Genomic DNA, 5,914 nt, shown 5'->3' on the forward strand with positions numbered 1-5,914 from the left:
CACTCCAAGGCGTTTATCCACCCTTCGAAGTTCGATACCAACGAGTTGTTGGACTACAGGTAGGGATGAACTACGATGTCTAACAGGCCTTCTTACTGGTCACTGTCATTTGTTAGTCAGTGTGTGCCCACATAGCAATAGATATTCCAGGTATATTTCATGAATATACATTTAAGGATATTGTATTATGCTATGAATATGCCATGGATATATATATCTTCTGGAGAATATTCCCTGGAAGTGCTCCTGGCGAACCTTTGATATATTTTAAGAATATTCCTCGGGAATATTCTTGGAATATCTTATAATATTCTTAGAATATCTAAGGTATATTCTATTAAGAATATTCCAGGAATAGAACCCGAGGAATATTCATAAAATATTCAGGATATTCTTAGTTTATTGTAGGAATATACAATAGAGAAACACCATAGAATATTCTTTAAATATATTTTATGAATATTCTAGGAATATTTGGAATATTCCAAGAATGTGACGAGTAACCGCTATTAGGCATGTATATATTGCATTTTGATACAAGATTCACACAAGTAATAAAACACATAATATTCATAAACAAATATATTTTAAAAACAATATACACTGAAATATTTGGCGTTTCAACCAATATTAAAAATAAAAAATCTAATTCAAAATATTTATTCACTGAATAAAATATTCCTAAATACTGTCATATTACAAATATTAGAAATGTATTCAAATTAGGATGTTCCTACTCTCAAACAAATGTATACTAAAAAATATACTAAAATTAACAACTCTGTGAATTCATCAGCACTAATTAAAAAATAATAAATATATCATTTCATTGAAAAAGAAAAAGTGTATTACATCAAGAAATAGGTTAGGTTAGGTTTCTCACTTAGAAAAATAAACCCACAAATGAAGTATTTAAAATGAGTGGTATGATGGGTTCTTCAATGAATTTCACTTACTTAAAGTTATTCAAACTTTGCTCACCAGAATAGTTTTCCTTATATTTGTCCAACAATGCATCAGCCAGTGTTTCAATAGTAATACCTGGAACAAAATGTACATTAACGTTCATTATCACTATTTGAAAGTGGCACAATAAAACTGGAATAAAAATCAAATAGATATTTTTCGCATAGGTTACTCATGAACATTTACAACATTCTATGACTTGGAGAGCAACTTGCATTGTCTTGTTGAAAAGTAATCATTACGTTTTCAGTTTACTATCGATACTATTGCATTTTACTTACTTTTCTTGAAGACTGAATAGATGCAACTCTCCTGTTTGAAGATCCAAAATCAAACTATTCGCTGTACTGCAAATTGGACAACCCCAAATTATAAATGGTACACTGAACGTGACAGAATTATACTTTGATAATAACACCAACACATCATGCATTACACACGCGAACCTGCCACGTCAACTGCCATGTTGAATCAAATGTCGAATTTAACGCATACGCAAATGTACCATGCATTAAGGGACAGCCGCTTTCACAGAGCTTATTCGACTGTCGCGCGCTACACTTCAATTGACCAATGAGAAACGTTTACTCCAATTATTCACTTCCCCATTTCTCTGTTTCCAGGATTTTTCGCTTTGTAATTAAATAATTTCAAATACAAAAAGACAAATAGGATGAGAATTAACCAATTTATTGATGCAATTGGTTCATTTATTGGCCCATTCAAATTTTTTGTCGTTTCCAACAGTTGCTGTTGGAGCAATTCATCCAGAATCTTTGCGTTGAGTTCAAAAACTGGTTAAAACTATCAGGGTTATATACATTAGGTTATGCATTCGATTAAGATCTTCAAATATTTTTGTTTTTAATAATATTGAATTATTTGAATACGTTATTATAAGATACTTCAAAATTCCATTGTATAGAATATTCCAAAATATACCGTTAGGACATATTCTAAGAATATACCATATGGTATATTCGATCGACAATATTCTTAGAATATTCAAGGGAGAATAATCCATTTATAGACATTCTATGCACATTCTTTCGGGAATAATCCTGCCATATTCATTCAAGCATATTCTATGAATATTCTAAAGGTATGTATATATTCCAAGAATATTCTATGAATATTTGGAATATATACGTTCGTTTTATGATATACAGGGAATATTCCAAGAATATCTAGTGCTGTATGGGTGTCGCCGACCTGAAAGACCACTCACCATTCAAACTAATCGGCTTCGTTAAGAAGCTGGGTTTATTTGGCCGAGTGTGAATAGTTGTGAGCCACAATAAACCCTTGCGGGTTGCGGTGGTGAATCGAATAGACCCACTCACTTTAGACCTAACCTAACCTAATCTAGTATATTGGATAGGAACAGTAGAGAAATCATTGTTTCTAGTTTCGGAATGAGACTTCACGTAATAGATTATTACAATAATTAATGTCACCTTTGATGACTGGCAGTCATCACCCGAAGACAATTGTGGATACTAACAATCGAAACGTCGTGAAGTAACTTGACTTGGCAGTAGGTTACTTTAGACCTAACCTAACCTAGCTTGGAATCTTTCAATTTTTAATTTTCATTTCTTGTTAATAATTTTTAATTTTCATTTCTTGTTAATAGTTCAATTTTCAATAGTTGCTTGTATTTATTTCATTGTTATTTCGGTTTCTTAGCTAATCTTTCTAATTTTTATAGATTCTTTCAGGGATTTCAAATCCCTGAAAGTAAGTCCGAACTAATGAAATTATGATGATCTTGTTAATGTTATCTACCAAATATCGATCTATTCATCTAAATATACTACCGGAAATTGTTTGTTTTCGAATAACCTGAGAGAATGTTCGTTAAGAGGTACTCACAATAAAATTATTTTGTTTAGAAAGTGAAACATTTTTTTGTTTTCAAAAAAATAGATAAGTATATTTTCCAAAATAGTTCGACTCTACTGATACTGTAATTTTAGTGAATAAATCATTCAGTAAAAAGTGTTTTATCGTCATTCATATCCTAAATCGGTTTTCCAAAAAATATCTACAAAAAAAAAGCAGTAGCTATTTTAATATAGTTACAAAATGGTGTCAAAAAATGATAGAAACTTTATATATCCAAATGAATATTGTTGATTCACCTATTTGTTGTAATAGAAACTTACCAGGAAGTTCATGATGGCTAAGAAAAAACTGAAACTTTACACTAGAATGAAGGGACCTTGATAATTGCAATTCTTATATAGAGTCGGAAAAACCGTCACACACATTTATTGAAATTAGATGCGTTATTTACATTTACATTATAGAAATCAATTTTAAATTGTTTCGAAATGCTATTATACAAGCAATCCTTTCACATCTGTCATTGTTCCATAATTCATTATCAAGGATTTGCTGAAATCATCTCAGTGCTCTCATTACCATGGAAATGTATCCTGGTTATTTTCCAGGAAATCAACATTATTTTTAAATCTTCAGAAACGGAATTTTCTGTAATAATTTTCGAAAAATTATTTGAGAGTGCTATTCAAAATGACACGATAGTAACTCGAATACTAATTTTAATGAAATTGGAAAATGAGTATGTATTTGTTTTCGTGGAACCTTTTAAATTTTTTAATTAATTTTTAGTGTTGTTTTTATTTTTATCGTTGTTTTAATAAATGTTCAATTTTCTTTTTTACTTCTTCATCAACCATCGGTTATCAAATTGTTTCAGTAGTATACGAGGTTGCATTTTGCTTATTTTTGACTGAATATATCGGGAATTTTGAAAGAAAAAAAGTTTGTAACATACCATTTTTCCACTTTCCATTTTATATTGTTTGCGAGGCAATCTGAAAACAAACTTTTTGTCAATTTTGAACCGAAGATTGTAACATACCAATTATTTGAAATTTCTATTTTCACAGATCTGGGATTTTTCTGAGTACCCAGTCTACTGCAGTGGTATTAATAATAATAATAATAATAATAATAATAATAATGCATGGTCTGTGAACATAAGAGAACAGGAATTGGAGCATTTCTCTTTAGGGCAGCTGCCCGAGCAGTTGATGAACTCGGTTTAGTTTTCGACACTGAACGAGGTGACCACAACTCTGTCACCGAGTTGGAACCTGTTCAGCAAAAAGCTCAGATAAAAGCCGCAGAGATCACCTCACTTCTGCGGAAACACAAGGATAAGTCAATGCATGGGGCCTTCTTCAATAACATTGAAGAACTTGGCTTATAAAAGCGCCTGACTTTCGCTTTCCTCAGGTCGAGTGGGTTGAAGTCGGAAACTGCAGGGTTCATCATGGCTTGCCAGGATGATGTCTTCAACACCTTAGTTTACCGCAGTCGCGTGATGGGTATAGAGGTTCCTGACACAAAGTGCAGGGCCTGCCGCGAGGCCCTAATGTACTTGCAATCAGCATGTCCAACATATTCGATCTCGGCCTATATCCATCGACATAAGGCGGTTCTAAGAGTGCTATATTACCATCCTCGGCACTCTTACGATATTGACGAGACACCGGTGTTGCCCTACGCTCCGGGGGATATTGAATCCGTTGTGTGTAATAATAATAATATGTTTATTAAGAAACTGGTAGCTACAGTACAATTCAAAAAGAAACCATAAACATAGAAACCTTATATTAACCAAGTTGGTTGATAACTTTTTTTTTCAAATACTGAGTCGAATACAAAACAGTACCTACTACAAATAAATTTGAGAGCGGATTTTATAAAATCATGTTTTCAATTAGTTAATTTTTACTAATCTTAAGCTCATAATGATTTGTTTACAACAGTTTTTTTGTTTATAGTCCTGCCATGCAAAATCATACAATGGCAAAATCATCAGGATCATAAAAATCATCAAAATCATAAGAGCATAAAATAATAAAAAGCAAACAAGTACAAAATATTTAAGAATCAGAACCACTAATAGCATATCATAAACATTAATAAATTGGGCAGAATGAGAAGATCATCTTGGATGTGTGTGACGGCACTATTAAACATACTGCATACATTGTCTATTAGACAATGCTACATTGGCGGTAAAGTCTGGGGGCTAACACACAGATGACGCTAGTCTCATTGCATTCACCCTCAGAGTAACAATTCACCGGTTCACCGCTGTTTCATTTAGTACCAACCTTCAAAAGAAAGTTCAACATCGACCGCCGACTACCATTAGTCAGGGAAGCTATAAATTACGCTGTAGATGACCCCTCCCGATATAGAAGGCCCCGACACTCCGTCGAATGAGGCCCCTATGTCCTCCGTTAACAGATGAATAATGTCTTCATCCATCTCACCCCAGCGGTATGCATGAGGGTTCTCTAGTAATAGATACTTCGTATATCACCTTTCCAATCTTATTATTGATCTTTCCAGGTTTCCAGTCGAACTCATTCTTGCGATGAACCTTACAATAAATGATGTCCCCAACTTTGACCTTGGAATAATGGTTTCCATCATTATTGTGAAAGTATGGTTTTTGTGATGATAGTAAAAGATAAAGGACTGTCCTAACTTTTCTACCCATGAGTGTTTCCTTCTTTAGGTAAATTTCGTAAAGCGTGTTTATGTTGATTCAGGTAGTCCGGTGTGATGACACCTGCACCTGGATGAGGTAAATTGTCAAAAACATCTGTTGACCTTTTTCTACCTGGCGTCATGCTGTTTGCTATTCTTGAATTTCTTAGAATGAGATTCCATATTCGATTGAGGTTCACAGCTTCTTCTTTTCTGTTGAAATTATCCGTATGTTTGTAGATTTCTGTTGCCTTCCGTATCAATCGGCTATGGTATCCCTTGTTAGGGGCAAACGGAATCCAGCAGTTTCCTTCACTAAGTGCGTGTTCTACCACAGCTGACGTGCCCGTTTGGCCTAGTCTTTAGTTTCTTTCACGCTCCTTCAACCTTGTTCCCATGGATCTTTCGGTGG

General features: G+C 33.6%; 1 long non-coding RNA gene across 1 annotated transcript; it reads right to left on the reverse strand.

The window, feature by feature from the left end:
- Positions 1-567: 567 nt before the first annotated feature.
- LOC141482907 (uncharacterized) lies at positions 568-2,156 on the reverse strand. Its single transcript, XR_012465798.1, has 2 exons — positions 1,248-2,156; positions 568-1,041 (listed from the first exon to the last, which is right to left on the reverse strand). It is a non-coding gene; the product is annotated as an uncharacterized lncRNA (long non-coding RNA).
- Positions 2,157-5,914: the final 3,758 nt, after the last annotated feature.

The sequence above is a fragment of the Leptinotarsa decemlineata genome, unplaced genomic scaffold, assembly GCF_025532065.1.
Source record: "Leptinotarsa decemlineata unplaced genomic scaffold, Ldec_3_MD MMD2_tig00002082_RagTag_RagTag, whole genome shotgun sequence".
NCBI lineage: Eukaryota > Metazoa > Arthropoda > Insecta > Coleoptera > Chrysomelidae > Leptinotarsa > Leptinotarsa decemlineata.